The sequence below is a fragment of the Polistes fuscatus genome, unplaced genomic scaffold (genome assembly GCF_010416935.1).
Source record: "Polistes fuscatus isolate 324 unplaced genomic scaffold, CU_Pfus_HIC Scaffold3, whole genome shotgun sequence".
Classification (NCBI taxonomy): domain Eukaryota; kingdom Metazoa; phylum Arthropoda; class Insecta; order Hymenoptera; family Vespidae; genus Polistes; species Polistes fuscatus.
The window spans coordinates 9,201,696-9,219,122 of NW_025113107.1; the positions used below are offsets into that span (position 1 = coordinate 9,201,696).

At 28.7% G+C, this 17,427-nt stretch overlaps 1 protein-coding gene across 3 annotated transcripts in view; it reads right to left on the reverse strand.

Moving 5' to 3' along the window:
- The window catches only part of LOC122519112 (tachykinins), a 44,249-nt gene that overhangs the window by 26,083 nt on the left and 739 nt on the right, over positions 1-17,427 (reverse strand). The window lies entirely within an intron of this gene.

Consider the following 17,427-nt stretch of genomic DNA (forward strand, 5'->3'; position numbering starts at 1 on the left):
ATTTGTTTGATTTTATTTATTATTAATATAAATGACATACCTATATTGGCCTAAAATTATTTTCGTCGTAACTTATCTTTCGAATGATAAAAATTAACGCGTAATTCGACAATACATTTTTTACATTTTTATTTAACACGTTGACGTGTTGGTATCCTTGATACGCAAAAAAAAAAAGACAACAAAGTATCAGTGTAAAGATTTTGATCGTTGAAAATTTCTATTCGAAATTATGTTCGTTTGATTTTCGTAATATAATTTTTATCCGAATTTTTAATTTTTGTAAAAAAAAAAATTTGTCATTACTAAACATTTCTTACAAATGCCTCTCACGAACGCAAATACAAGGAACAAAAAAAAAAGAATGCCATGTGTCTCAAGTTGAAATGATAAAAATTTTTGCTATAAATTTTTCGCAAACAAAACGATAGAACATATTTGATCATACAAAGGGAATAATCACGAAATAGTATTTAGAAATCGGAATAATTTTAATGGGCGATCGTAACTGGAAACGTACGTCGATTCATTAAGAGTTACTTGTCGAGATCTCGAGAGTATTTCTGTGATGGGACAAACAAGTTGGAGTTGCTCGCGTTGGAAACTCGATTTTAGAAATCGGAATAATTTTAATGGGCGATCGTAACTGGAAACGTACGTCGATTCATAAGAGTTACTTGTCGAGAGCTCGAGAGTATTTCTGTGATGGGACAACAAGTTGGAGTTGCTCGCGTTGGAAACTCGATTTTCAGTCATAACCGCGTTGATTCTAATTTAGCGGCTCCTTCCGCAATTTCAGGGCGCAAGATTAAATTGTTAAACGAGGACGTCCAGCAGTACAGGTCTTATACACTTATTCTTTACTTTGAATATTCTTTTCTTTTTATTTTATTTCATTCTCTGTTTTTTTCTTTTTTTTTTCTTGTAAATTTTTCCCCTGTAATATTACTCGCAGTAGCGTACTCTTAAAACTCACATTTTTTTTGTTTGCAAAACCTTCAAAGGGATTGTGTTCCTTTATTGAGATCAAATTAAAGCTACCATATTCATGAATAAAAAAAAAAGAAAAAAAAACTCTCTAAGAGATAAAATGAGCGCCGTTTTCTTTTTTTTTTTTTTTTTTCTTTAAATGTGCCGTTAATTATAAAAATGGTTTCAGTCGAAAAATTCAAGATATTTATATTACAATTTAATACAAATATATAATATGAAGTAAATCATTAAATCAATTTTGTCCATTTTCCGAATTAAAACATTTTTATAATACCCGATACATGTCATCCTTTTTCTTTTTTTTAATCAAAAGATCATCGACATTTTAAATACGTTTCTCGGTCGTAATAAAATTGATTCGGTTTTACAATATATTAATCAGAATGAATATTAATAAATTTTAATTATTTTTATGAGTAAAATTTCTCCAATTCAACGAATTACTTATCATTACATACGAAGATAAAGATTAAAATATAAAAAAAAGAGAGATGTGTGAAAGTGTCATATGGGTTTGAGAAATCCACAGAAAGTATTATCAACGTTGTCATAAATGATTTATGCACGACGTTCTCTTAACGATAGAATGCACAAAGTAGCAGTATGTACAACGATTATATTGTAACTCTATTTTCTATGCATGCCAGTCTAAAACCAATTTTCCCGAGCAGCTTTGCGATTGATGAAAAGGTTTCGAGTACGTTGTCTCTCTCTCTCTCATTAGTTACTAACGAATAAAGATATTAAATAATTATAATAATAAAAAGAAAAATCTCGCGAGCACCTACACGCAATTTAATAAGGTGATTAAAATACGAGTTTATCGTACCGTTTGCTAAAAATTAATGATATGCGATAAAGTACCGTGACAAATTACGCACTCTAATTATTATTGTCTTGTTCGAATAGAAACGTGCTCTCTTTTTCTTCCTCTTTTTTTTAGGTCTTTTTTTCTTTATTTTTTTGTCGACGTTAAACGTAAACCTTTATTAACAGTTTTATACTCGTTATATCTGTTTCAATAACGAACGATAAAAGAGGTCGAAATAAAGAAAGACAAGAAAATTCTAGAAATACGTAATTCAAAAATTACGAATAATTACGAATGGGATAACATGTAAATTTTATTTACTCTCATATATATCTTTTTATATATATATTTATAATATATTATATATAAGATATTTTAAGTTGTATAAGCATCATTTGAGTAATGGTTTAAGTAAATGAAAATAAGAAAATATTATCATATGCCAGACTGTATTTTAAAATTATAATTCTTTATGTATTCAATAATTTTATTTATTTCTTCTTATTTCATGTTGTCGAATTATTCAAACAACATTCAGTATTTTTGAACGAACAAGAAGATCTACGATCTAAGATAAAACGTTTTGAAACATGCATTAAAGTCCACTTCGGACAGTTTCTATGTAAATCATGTAACAATAGATTCAATAAAAAAACAGCTCTAATTCAAAAGTAAAATCATATCAAGCATAAGTATAATTGCATGAAATTTTTAATCTCCCTGAAATCATAGCTAAATGTATATATCCAGATATTCGCGGAAAACATCCTATATATTATTATTGATTATTATGTTTATTTTTCTTTAGTATTATGGGCGAAAATAATCGTTGGAAAGTGATATTCCGTGGTATTATTATTACAAAAATCTGAATGAACAAACGAACGTAACGGGTAAAATTCAAATGGTTTTGTATTGAAGATAAAACGAGGGAGAATATAGTGCCGACAGGAATCGTGATGAATAACAAAAAAAAAAAAGAGAAAAAAAAAGAAAGAAAGAAACGTTTCAACGACCCTTTGTTCCATCGGCTCTTTTTTAGACATAACCGCTGGGAGTGTCATACGCAATCACTATAAAATGAAAAGTCTTCGCTCGCTATAACTTTTTATTGAAATGAAATTGTTCTTTTTATTTTAACACCTATCACGATGTTTAGACCACTTGAAATTTTTGTTGTTGACAATATAATAAAGTTGCTTAAAACGCTCGAAATTAAACATTCAAATGTTCAAAATTACCATAACTTTATAGGAAACTTTATTGTTAAATATGTAATCATGTATTTTCATTTTATTTCATGTATATTATATTTAAATATATAAAACGAGCGTTATAAGATAAATAATATTAATAATAACAAAACAAAAATTAATTTATATCAATTTGATCGTAATTGATAATATTTATCACGATTATAAAACCGAAAATAATGTTTGAGAAAAGAAAACAGTAAAAAGCTGTTAAAAATAATAGGTCAAGTTGATTAACCTACATCGTGTTAAAAAAAATATATGGTATATTGGTGTATATATGTTTGCATACGCACGGTGAAAAAACAAACACGTTCGTGTTGATTTACACGAGAAAAAATAATGTTTCTCTCTTTTTAGGCATGTTTTATTTTTTTTACAAAAGTGTAATAAAATATAACGAAATGATAAATAATCGGTCATCTAACCATAGATTAATTAAATCGATCTTTGCATCAATTGGTGTAACAAAACTACATAATTGAAAGATTGAAATAGTTAAAATCGTCCACTTATTGTTAGAATAAATTCTCCTCTTTTTCCAGAATTCGTTTATTATCATTTAAATTAGTTAAATAATCAGAATAACTTGCAAGAACTGATCGAGAAAATTGTAAAATCAAACGCCGATGCGAAAAGAGGAAAAACGTAAATGTAATAAATAAAAAAAAAAAACAAAAAATTAAATGTAAAACATAAATGTTTAAATATAAACATAAAAGCCACTTCTTTCCCACGCACAGCAAATACATGAATACCAATTTCCGTTATACTAACACACCTACATATATTTATAACAACACATCCGAATAACTCCTAAGAGAATAATCCAAGTTTCTACGTAATACTCGTAAATTAAACAACCTTATGGGTATCCTTTTCGATTTAAATTTCTCATATTATCATAGAAAGTGTGACAGACATCTGACAATATAGATTTCTATTCGTGTGTCTCTTATATTTTTCTTTTATTCAAAGAATATATTGTTTATAAAGTCACAAGAATATTACTCCCGTCATCGTTGAAAGTTTCAAATAGGGAAGACATTGTTCATTGTTTCCAAAGATTCCCGTCGTAAAATTGATGCGTACAATTTACGAGATACTACTTTTCTCTTTAAATTTCTTATCTCATGCTTTTTACCTTCGACTTCCATTCTTCTTATTCTTCTTTTCGAAATTATTCATCCCCGTTTCTTTTTATTTCTTTTGTTTATATCGTAGATATAAATAATGTATGGTTTATTTTTTTCTTTCTATTTTTAATATATTTTTTTTAATATATGTTTCAATATTCAGAATTCTATAGATTAACAGCCCCTTCATAGTGTCCCATCATCGCTAAAAAAAAAAATTTCGTTCCAGATCGTAAAATAATTTACAATCGTAATGACCCATCTTTATTCCAGTCGACAGATAGAAAGAGAGAAAAATAAATTCTTATACGCGTTATCGTAATAACACGTACGAAACAGCACCGTGGTGGGCTTTCGTAAAATTCGATTAAATACTTTCTCGTTTTTTACGCGATGATATAACGGAAACGTTTAATGGAGACGGACGAATTGTTAACAAGAATAACGTAGCATATTTTTTTTCGTGATTTTGACCGAACAAAAAAAAAGAATAAATATGCTTGATGTCCGATGGGAAATGATTTTTCTATCGCTGCTCGATATATTTCAACTCGTATCATTTTTTTTACATCCCAAAATTATATTCTATTTTTACATACACACAAAATTGATTTTTAACGTTGATATAATTACAATTTATAAATAATACCCACATTTTCTAATAATGATGAAATTTTGCGATTCTTTCGTTTTAATTTTCGTTTCTATTTTGATCCTAGTATATACCTATTTATCTTTCATCTTTTGTCTTCTTTCGATTATTATTATCATTATTATTCACCTATAGAAATTGGTTCAATTCCTATAACTCATTTCTCTGCATTGTGTTCTTGTCAAATTGTGACGCATAAGAACAGTAATACATTCGTACAAAATTCGTTCTCCCATAAATTTACATTTATCTCATTCTCATTTTATCTTCGACACCCGAAACCTTTCGATAACGCACCTACGCTCCGATTACATACGTAATAGCACATTTTACCGATCAATTTTTTAGTCCATCTTTCTTATTTTTAATTTCTTCAGTATACCATTAAAATCAAAAAGAAAAGGTAGAAATAAATAAAGAAAGAAAGAAAGAGAAATAAAAGAAAGAAACAATAAATGTATTTAAGTTCGATCATTTACTTGAACGTTCGCCATTTTTCGATCAAATTTAGATTACCATTTTACGTAGTGAATGGAAACTCTTTTGTAAAACAATAAGGGAAATTTACTTACTTTAACGTTGTTCTGTACCTAAACGTTTTTACTGTAACGTTGTTCTGTAATCAAAATCAACCAACTATTTTTATTTATTTACTTTTTTATTTTTTATCTAAAAAATAAAAAGAAAGAACGCGAAACAAAATTGCAATGAACGAAGTAATGAATCGGAAGTTAATTGAGAAGTATATCGAGTTACTTCTTTTATTTCGTTAATTATTATTTCCAACATTTTTCACGGAACGTTAAAAAAGACATTAGTAAAAATCACGAGAAAGAGTAATTAGAATCTGGTTGAAATCTGGTTGAGTTGAAAACACTTTCTTTACGAAACACATAGCGTGTAATCCGAACCGATCGATGGATAAGAGAGATTAAAAAAAAAAAAAAAAAAAAAAAGAGAAAAAGAGGAGAAGAAGAAAGTTTAATAAATTTATCAACGAATTTTTTTACCTTTCATCCGATCTCCTCCTCTTTTTCGTGTTTTATTCTTTGCACTTTTTTTTTCTTCTTTTTAGATTTATCCGTCTAAAATTGATGACACGGTCGTGTAAAGAACGAGTCCTTTTTAAACAAATCTTAATCAAAGATAAAAACCAGAGATGAAATTTGTATCGTACGAGAAATAACGATAAGCTAAAGTAAAATAATTTGTATGAATTGAAGAGAGAGAAAAATAAATTACTGTACACCCGTTTCTCAGTTTATGCAAATTATTCGTATATAAAATATATTACGGGAAAAAAAATAAATTATAGAAATAATTATAAAAAAAATATTTATCTCGTAAATGTGTTCGGAAACGAAAATGTGATTACGAAAATGTAGAAAAATCAAAATAAATTTGATTCTTTGTCGAGGGTCAGTACTTTAATCAAAAAATAATTAACAATTTAATTTATTTTTTCTTATCTTTAATAGAATCGCAGCAATATTTCACTTGAAACGTTTCCTTACAAGATCAATGCATAAAATAAATGCATCCTAAACAAGAGAAAAAGAATAGACCACAAAGATATTATAACCCATGATTAACGATTTCAATGAGTGTTAATAAATTAATCTTACGCGTTGCATATCGATGGAAAATTTTATCTTGCGTTTATCATACAACACGTGAACTCACAAACAAGTTTAATATATCAGTGATCAGAGGGATCATGTGAACGCATGAATTGCCAATGTATTAAACTAGTAGACGAGTTTAATACATTGGCGAAGTCCATTAAAACTGATTTAATCAATGGCTGCGGAAACATATACGAAGTCTTCTGTTCTTACTGTTATGAGAATCCTATCCGATGCTATAGAATTATTAATTACTTTTGTATATATTAGATACTCGTCGAACGTTACAAATATTATAAATTCTCCAAGCTAATTTAATAAACTTAGCAGCACGCATAATGCATAATTAATATACTTCGTCAATGGCAATATTGGGCAAAAAAAAATATATTAAAAATTTCAACAAGTTACTTTGTGTATAAAATATTTAACATTCTCTAAAATTTTTAAAATCGCGTAGCTTAAAAAATATGAAAATCAAATATTACTTGTGTTCGTGTGTTGATTATTTATAATAAAAAAGATTTCTCCAAATTGCGAACAGATTAAGAAGAAAAATCAATATACCATAAGAAACGATTATGTATAATAAATATGTTGGACCTTTCTAAATAAGAAAAAAAACTTTTATTTTTTATTTTTGTATCTTTTTCGTACATGGTGAGCTTCCTTTATTATTGTCATTCGAAATGGTATTTCTTTTATTACACGTAACCTTCTCCAAGCTATTCTATTTGCGTATTTAAAAGGTTGAATACATCCATCCAATAACCGAGTAGCAGCCAATTACCGTTTGGATTGGTTGCAGGTTAACAGCAATGAGAAAACTTGACTGTTGCTTATTACGATTACAGGTTAAGAGCCTAGAAATTGTATTTACCAAGAGAAGTTAAGCTTCGATCTGGCCTTAATCCACGATTTTCTACGTAAATTTCTAACCAACTTCCAATTAAGGATCCCCTCGTTTTATCGCCAAATGGTGACTATCGTAGTAAAAAAAAAGAAAAAAGATCGATATGTAATGTATACTCAATTCGATAAGTAGAAAATAAAAATAAGGAAAATAATTCGTAACAACTCAATATACATTCGACGATCTTAACATTTTATTTTTGAATCCTGAGTAGATACTTTTATATCGTTGTGTATGCATACATATACAGTCCTAACGCATACTTGAATATCCCGTAAAATTTCATTACAAGAACCGAATATTTATCCTTGAGGATTGATTGGACCCAAGTTAAGAACATACAGTAAAAATTCATCGTATTGTTAACCCAATTCGGTGACTCAAATTTGTCAAGTACTTTAACCAACCTTCGAACAGGGTGGTTGTCGAGGGAATAGTTATGGTTATAAAATTACTTTCAGAAAAGAAACGAAAAATATATTGAATTAAGAATTATGAATCTCTGAAGAATTTAACTTTTTAACTTGCCTGTCAAAAACTTTTACAAAATTTTCATATTAATGATCGTTTTTCATTTTCTTTTTAATGAAATCTTTTGCATAATTTTAAATAATGTAGGTTATTTACTTGTAAAAATATTGCGACGTTCCTTATTAGGTCCTATCTTAAATTAGGTACAGTTTACGTATGTATATGTGTATATACACATACATTTATTTTTATTATTTGTCATAGAACGATCCTTGAATACTACTTCTTTCATTTTTCACAAAAGCCTGTGATATTTCATTTCTTACCGCGTTGAAATCTCCTCGTGCCGACCATTTCAAGATACGACCTCCGCCATTTTTCATGCTGGATCGAGACCCTTTAAACGATCAGTAATTTCTTGATATAAAAAGGTACCTCATCGTGTGCCTCTTTTTTTTTTTTAATATTATCTTGTACGATTTGCCTTACTGATTTTATCTAACAAGAAGAAATTACAGTTGAATACCAACGGATTTTTACGAGCTTTGACATATATCTGTAGTATACCTTTAAGGTATTCTTTCGGTAAAATATTTCGGTGAACTGGCCAGCCAATTTAGAGAAAAAATCTTTCAAAATTTGATTTGTTTTATATATGTGTTTATTTTCTTGTAAATTCAATTGCTTATCAATTGACGTGATAGCGTAGGACGCAGCTTTCTCGCTTGTCAATCAGATTAAGCAGATTTAAAGCCGAGCCGAAAAGTGCGCAGCGTAAAGACGAAAGTTTGCATAAAGTAATTAATAATGTTAAAGAAAATAAGTTAAGCGGTTATGTCGTAAAGAATGACATTTTGTATGAGGATATGAACGATGACGTGTTAATACAAATACCTAACGCGTTGCAGACACAAATCGTTCGTCGAACACACGAACAAGGGAATTTCGTAGTGAATAAAACGGTGAAATTGGTGAAGAGACTATCAATTCGAAGTAATAAGGCAATGTCGCGGAAATGGAAGTGCGGTAATTGTACTTCAACCGAAAGGAAATGCGGAAAATCGAAAAGCTGGTTGCGTCAGATCGACCGGGGAAAAGTCCCTCTCCCCACTTTTTACAACGAGCACCGTAGGGGTAACCCCTCTACTAAGAAGATTCCTGATTACTATTTTATTTTCGAACCATGGATTCAGAAAGACGTACAAATTTTGGACGAAGGTGGTAAGATTAGTTGAATACTGAGGACAGATATACTATATTTTGTCAGAACGGCCGAGTGTGACGGTGAGAGAAAATTCGAGAAGTGTGAACGATTTTCTTATAAGCACACCTACCGTAAGGAAATCTTATTCTTTATTTGTCATGTGTGTGGTGATATAGGTATGAGTGTGTGAGAGTTTATTGTGGAATGAAAGAAATCGGAAACGCGTGTGTTTTGTTTTTGAATCTGTTACCTAATGTTTTGTCGTACCGAAACCTCCCCAACATTTCCGATCCGGAAGTAAAGGATGGATCTAGATTTTTTATGATCAAAAATGGTCGGGAAATTTTGAGAAAGAATGCAAGGAAATAACGAAAAACGATAGAGGGGGGAATGATGAATATATATAGGCGACGAAAAAGACCAGCGGGCGCATTTGATATTGTATTGTTTCTACGACGAGTGGTTTGTTTGTGAAAGAAGACGAAAACGACGAAAGACGACGGCAACGAAGAATTAAATACAACGATATCTTCCTTTAATTAACGACCTTTAAAGTAACACGTAACACACAACGAGTTGATTAATTATTAATTTAGATTATAGATACTTACTATTTTATTCTATCTCTTCTCATTGTATCAAATTAAACCTTATTAAATATTAAATAAATTAAATAAATATATATAAATAAATCTTACATAATAAAATAGAAAGAATTTCTTTTTCAGCTATATTATCAAAGTTCATCGATATTTTCCTCTGATATCACATTCATAAGTTTTGATTTAAATTAATATCGTAGAATAATTGTTACATTAAAAATGTGACATTTCGTACTTTCGATTGAAAAATATACTTTGAGTTTTGTAAATTTTACAAAAGAGAATGTGAAAAAGAAATGTAAAAGGAATTTGAAATAAATTCTATAAAATTGAATGTCTATTTGTGGAAAAATTCAATACCATTTGAAATAAAATATATACTCTTTTTAATTATTTCAGTTGTGTACGCGTGTGTATAAAAATGAATGGATTTTTCTTTACAAACCGATGGCAACGCAACAGTACGAAATGTAAAATTTGCACGCTTGAAAGCTTGAAATAAATATATGTATAGAAAAAAGAAATATAGGAATTTCTTTGAATAATCCGAGCTACGAAGCTGCACTTCTTAAAATAAAATTTCTTAAACTCTTTTTTAAAGAAAATTTTATTCCACGGATTATCTCGTGTATTGTATTGTATTCTTAATAAGTAAAAATAACGTGATATAAATTTCCTTTCCGTGATTTATTTCCTTGAAATGTCTTTGATAATAAATTGTGAAAAATTTTGTATTTTTTATTAGCTTCCTTAAGGGGTTATATCCAGTTAGAATTTTCAAAAAATCGATTCTTTTTTTTTCTTTGCATTTTCGGAATGTATATATGTTTAAGTATATTCTCTAAAAATTTCTAGTCGATCCGGGAAATATTCTTCACTCCATGTAAGTTGCAAACAAAAATTTTTAATTAGATGTAAACGTCTCTTGGAAACTTTAAACGCGTTTTTCTCGAAACAGTGTTTTCAAACCCGGTGTTCAAGATTTCTCCGAAACGGCTCTACCGATCGGTTTCGAATTTTTACACAATCTTCTTAGATATATTCCTCAGGTATTTAATGGAGGAATAAAATTTAAAAAAATGATTATTATTTTTTTTTTAACAATCTGGAACGAAAATTTCAGTCAAAAACGAAACATTTTTTTCAAATAGACGCCACTTTGTCAAAAATCAAAATTTTTATTATTTCTTCGTTCTAATACCTGTACTCATCTATCGACTAAAGAAATTTGCTAAATTTTTTCATTTTACATGATCCAAACCAAAGATATCGTGCTCACCGCAGGACACCTTTTTTTGGAAGACCTCCAGGAGATCGCCTACAGGAGCAGTACGATATTATATTTTTGAAATCGAACAACAGGATCTTAAAATTTAAGAATTTTGCTATATGTACATATTTTTTATATAAATGTTAAATAAAAGATCTTTCAAAAAAAAATTCATAAAAAAACGTGTTTTTTTCGCTCGCAACTGGATATAACCCCTTGATGCGACCAATTCATTTTAGGTTTCGTATTATATTGTACTACTCGATGATACGAAATAAGATATGTTCGTCTAAGAACGAAGCTTTATATTTTTGAATGATAGGCTAAGATATTCACAAGTCCCTTTGTAAAATCTCTTTTTTGTGCAAATCCACAATACGTCGTATTTTTCCCTGTTGCCCTCTTGGATGATTTATGAAATTGACGTGTCAACCCTTCGAATAACTTCCTCTTTTTAAATCCTACATACATTCCACACTCATATATTACTCTCAAATATGTTAACGCACGCACATTAAACGACGCTGCTTGAGAACTCTTGGTATCAACAATTCTCTAAATATTTTTCGGATTATTAGTCGATGATAAATACGAATTCCCATTAAACGTGAAATATTCGAGGAAGAAATATAATAAATTTATTATTTATCGATTAACTTGATCAAATATTTTCTAATTTCGATATTTAAAAGAAAAATATTAATATCCGATTATAGTATTTTCTTTGAAAATTGTACGTGTATAATAAATCCTACAATTTAAACAAATCAAAGATAATAAAAACAGATTATACAAACACTTTGGAATAAATATTGTAGAAAATAAATAAAAGAAAATTTATCGTAATTTTATTCACGAAATTATAATTGAAAATGAAATTCTTCCATATTATTATACACAATATTAACTCTATAATCGTATATGTACCAATAGAATTATTATTAATGAAATATATTATAATGAAATTAATTAATAATAAGATAAATATACGTGGATTTGTTTGGAGAAAAATGTGAAAGAAGGAAAAAAGAAAAAAAAAAAATATATATATATATATAGTAATGCACCGAGTTTATATGTGAAGTAGTCCGTGTATACGTCGACTCGTACTACTTCGTTCTCGATTTATCGATTCTGGTTTAACAAGACAGCATACACGAATGTATCTAAGAATGAATGAACGAAAGAATAAAGCAACAAACGAGCATGTAAATGTAACATCGTTCAAAATATTTGATCTGGCATTCGTCAATTTTTCTTCGAAGCTTACCACTTCTGTTACTAACACGAACAAAATTCTAATACAAAACGAGAAAGCAAGAAAGACAACGAGAGAGATGTTCAACAAGTGCACTAATACAATCACGCGTTTTCTCCCTTTGTTTCTTCTCCCATTCGTCAGTTACGATTGTGTTAGTTCAAACTACAAGAAAGTTTTCATATCGAAATGGAATCTCATTTTCCTTTGAATCCTTTTTTTCCCTCTATTTATATTGAATTATTACTTTAATTATCTTGTTAAAAAATATATAAAATTGAAAGAAAGTATAAAATAAAAATAAAATCATATGATTTATTTATTATTCTTTCTTTTCTTCGAAATATAATTACGTCATTTTTAGTTAGATAAACAAAAAAAAAAAAAAAGAAGAAACGAATTTGAACATGTATGATCAAAAGTTTAAAATAGAATTATAATTGAAGAAAGTCTTTTCTTCTCTTCTTAGAAATTTACAATGAAGGGAAAGAAGAAAAAGAAGAAGAAGAAGAAGAAGAAGGGAAAAAGTATGTGAATAGAAACAGTAATATACTTAGAAATTGTCTCCAAGTTGTTGTTTGCGTCCTCCTTTTGGAAATAAAGTATCTCGGAGTCGAAGAGAAAATATATCAAATGTGAATTAGTTTATCCTACATTTCCCCCCCCAACCTCCTCTCTCTCCCTCTTTCCCCGTCTCCCGATTTAACTATCAGTTAAAGTTATAAATCAATTTGGAAAAGAAAGTAAAGTAGAACGGAATAGAAAAATAATTAACACCAAACGTGTTCCATGAATAAAACGTTTCGTATTAGTAATTGGACGAAAAAAAAAAAGAAAAAAAGAAAAGAAAAAAGAAAGGAAGAAGTCGTATCCGTTTTATAATTCGTTAAAAACACAGCTATTCTTTTTAAAAAGCTTCTCGGCTAATTTAACGCGACTCCCGGGAACATAAAATAAAAGCGAAAGAAATGAAAAGAAATAAAAAAGAAACGGTTCCTTACGACAAGTGATAGGAGTCAATGTTGTCTCTGACAGACAAATTCAAGTAAGGTTTGGTGATCGAAACTGCTTACAATTATCGTGATCTTCTTCCTTTTCTATTAATTTTATATCATCGCATGCGCTAGTTAACATTGCTTGCTTCGTCCTTTCCCGAGTACAAACTTAAGCAGTTAGGGCTAATAAAATTGTCGTTGAACGTTTATTTAGCTGGAAAACTTAATGAAAATTCTCGAGGGTACGCTTAGATAGAGAAAATAGAAGAGAGATAGTGAGAGAGAGAGAGAGAGAGAGAGAGAGAGAAAGAAGATATTCGAGTTAATTGAAAGAATATCATAGTATTAACTGCATTACTAAGTAAGATAACATCTAATCTAGAGAAGATACATTTATCTTTGTCCTTGAAAAAAATATAATAAGAGAAGAAATATCTATGAGAAATAATAAAGATACGTCACCAGAAAAGTCCTTATGTTTCTTGAAAAATATATACGAACGCTCTTGAGACATGCATGAAGAATAGACAATATATTCCCCGATATATTTCGAAAAATCAAGAACGAAGAGAATTTTTCCGTTTTAAGTTGACTTTACGATAGAACGCTCGTCACTTTTTTTCTTTTTTGGTTTCACCTTAGTCATTAAGTTAAAAATGTTAAGATTAAATATTCAACTAGATTATATAAATAAATACATTTTCTTAATAGGATGAAATATAAAATATGAAATATTCAATATGAACATAGGATTTAAGTGAAACGTAGAAAAAATATTAGAATGAGAAAATAATCAATGTGACGAAGATTTTTTTTGTTTAATTCGAAAATCAAAATTGTGGCTATTAACAAAATATAATTTTTTCCGGTCAATCTTTAGAATAATTTTAATTGTTTGATTATTCACTTAACGTAAAATTGAACCTCTTGGTAGATGAATTGTTGTCATTGTGTTTATTTTAATTCAATCTCGTAGGGAACTTTGTCGAAAATGTTGTAAAAGTACCGTGATATAAAGAATTCTTCGAAGAAAGGATAAGAAATACGAACATTTGTTTCAAGTGTAAAACCTCACGTGATATCACAAACGGCTTAGGAAGTAAAACAGGGTGGTAAAGAGGTAAAACTGATGGTAGTTGTGGTCTGTACATTAGTGTCGAGTGAAAGAAAAGCAAGACCATGTATAAGAGAAAGATAAATATCGTTTCGTCTGGTGCTTTGTAGGTTCGTGCAGGAACACACTACGATCGACTGTTATGCATATACATACGTAAATGACGAGAAAGTCCGTGAAGTTGGAAAGAATCTCTCACAGCAAAAAAATGTCAATAAATGCAAATAGAAATAAATGATACGTAATGCGTAAACATATGATTTTACTTTTAAAAAGTGTCAACGAGTTATTTATTCTTTTATTCTTTATCGTATAAAAAAAAAATGAAACAAATATTGTAAAGTATTGAAAAATAATTATTTTAGTTTGCGATATCTGTTTAAACCGTAAAACAAATAATTAATAAATTAGAATGACTAAAAAATAATATACGAGAACATTTTTTCGTTTATTCGAAAATTTCAATTCTTTATTTAGAAAAAAATGTATTTATTATTAATAAAGAAATTAAAAAATTATTTATTTATTGGCAAATTAGCTTATAATTTTTTTATTATAGATATATCTAAAAATAATTTATTGTGAAATAACTGTTTAGAAAAATATTAAATGAAGTCAAGTATTAATTTTTAATAGCTTACCATGTAATATTCTATGCTTTATTGATCCTTTGAAAAGTCATACAGACAAAGTATGAAATACAATTGCAGCGAATGAAAAGAGAACGACTTCTAGTAAAAAATCCATTTTTTTCTGCTCGAAACGACACGAACAAGATTCTTTGCATCGTCACGAACGATCAACAGTAACGTACTAAGATTAAAAATTAATTCTAATATTTGCCAACGTTTTTAACCACAAAACACTTTCGAAAAAATTCCAGGAATTTGAATATCAGTAATGGCGAACAAAAAAATGAATGATGCATAAAAGAAAGAAAGAACTAACGTTAATGGCAGAAGAATTCGTTAATCTGTGAAAATACGAAATATTCCGATACGTGTAAATAACATTAAAGATTTCACGAGTAAAATGAATTTTTGATAACCTATAATATATAATATCAAAAAATGAAGAAAATGTGTGTAAAAACAATGTAAACGTTTTGGAAAGTAGACTAAAGTTTTCTAAAATAAAGAACTTTCTTCAATTATTGAAAATAAAGTCAACAAATAACTTCGTTCGAACTAGTTCGTCAAACATAATTCAATTTAAAATCATTAATTATTCTTGCAAAAGATGAGTTTATCTAACTAATTAATATTCTCAGGAAAGAAATGAATATATACCGTTTTCAAAATAAATATTTAAATTAAAAGCTTTTTTTTCAATTATACATTAATCATTCTTTTCAAATGTTTCATAGTTACTTTCTTATAAAAAGGAATAAAAGGGAATTAATAGAAAAAGAAATATTTCCGAATAATTATAGTATAAAAACTTATATTTCAATTAACATCAATCTTATAGACTGCATTTTTTTTTATTTTAAAACAATTGAACACATCTTTACAAGTAACTTATAATTGTTTTTTAATCAGTCCAATTATTAATTTGCTCTTATTCATAGAAATGAAGAAATGGAAGAAATTTAAATTGCAAGATTGGAAAGAAGAAGAAGAAGAAGAAGAAAAGAAAAAAAAGAACAATTAAAAGATGAAAGATAGGCAAATTATTTATTAAATCGTTACACAAGAAATTTCAACACGGTTACTTTTAATCTTTTTCTTTATCTAGTTTAATTTATTAAATCGATGAAATTACCAAGCAACATTTTGGTTCGTCATTCAAGCCTCGAAAGAAGAAGTTGATTAGAATAAAGACAAGTTTACAGAACCGTGGGACGATTAATTTTGAACGTATACTGGATAGAAAGTTACAATCGGTGGAACCGGCGACATACATAAATTAATCGCAATATCATTCGTGCGTCTAACTGGAAACATTCTTACCGCGGGGGTGGTAACGAAACCATCAGGTAACCACCAGCTGTGCGAGCATGACATACAACTCCCCTCCCTCCCTTCCTTCCTACCTCTCTTTCTCTCTTTTCGATCAAGTTATGTTGTTTCTCGGAACAATAGAAACAATGGTTAAAGGTTTTGCCACAAACGAATATCTAACTAACGCCTTGAAATTTGAAAATTAAATCATTTTTGGGAAATTTAACGGAAACTACTTTTACACAAAGTATACATAAACGTACGTATCTTCCGTACTTTTCACAAATTTCTTCTATCCGTCATTTTCATCATTATTAAGTAAAAATGTCAAATCATTAAAATTGATTGGAATTTGGACAAATCAACGAAATATTGACCCGAAAGCTTTTTATTTTTCTCTTTACTTTAATTATTCTTAATTCGATTGGAATAATAATTAAAAAAGTTAAATTCCAGTTATATTCGAGGATGGCGGAAAAATTGAAAGATCGGTTAGTAAAGTGATTAATTTTGCAAATTAGATTAATTTCTTATTGACGATGATCGTCTTTCACGATTTAATCAAAAATACGTGGACCGTGATTATCGATAGGATCAATAATTACAATATTGAGTGTACCAACATCTGTCTCTCGTTTGGTATCTTCTACTTTTTGATTTCATTGGAGTGCCTGTTGCTTCACCGCGATTCAATCGATTATCCGGTCGGAAGCTGAAGCTTTTCGTGATACTATTAAAATCACATTTTAACGGATGATAAAATTCATTATTATATAATTGGCGTGCTCCAATATTTTTGTAATTTCTTTCAAATCACACAAATCGTTTATTTTCGATCACTCCAACAGTGATATCTGATAAACGCGGCAAACTTGGTTTTTACGATATTAAATAACGCAATACTTGTTTTCTTCTCATTTCAACAATTCATTTAATTAAATAAACATTATTTCCATCTACGCGATATTATTACATTCTCTCTCTCTCTCTCTCTCTTTTTCATTCGTGCATGTTGAATATTATCTAATTTTTATTATTGTTTATTTCGAAGAGAAATTTTCATTTCATTTACACGCAATTTACCTTGGGCCAAAACCAATTTACCTCTTTTTTTCATTTTCTTTATTTAATTTTCATTTTTTAATCGAATATGATCAAAAAGAAAAAAGGTCTTGTTATCAAAATAA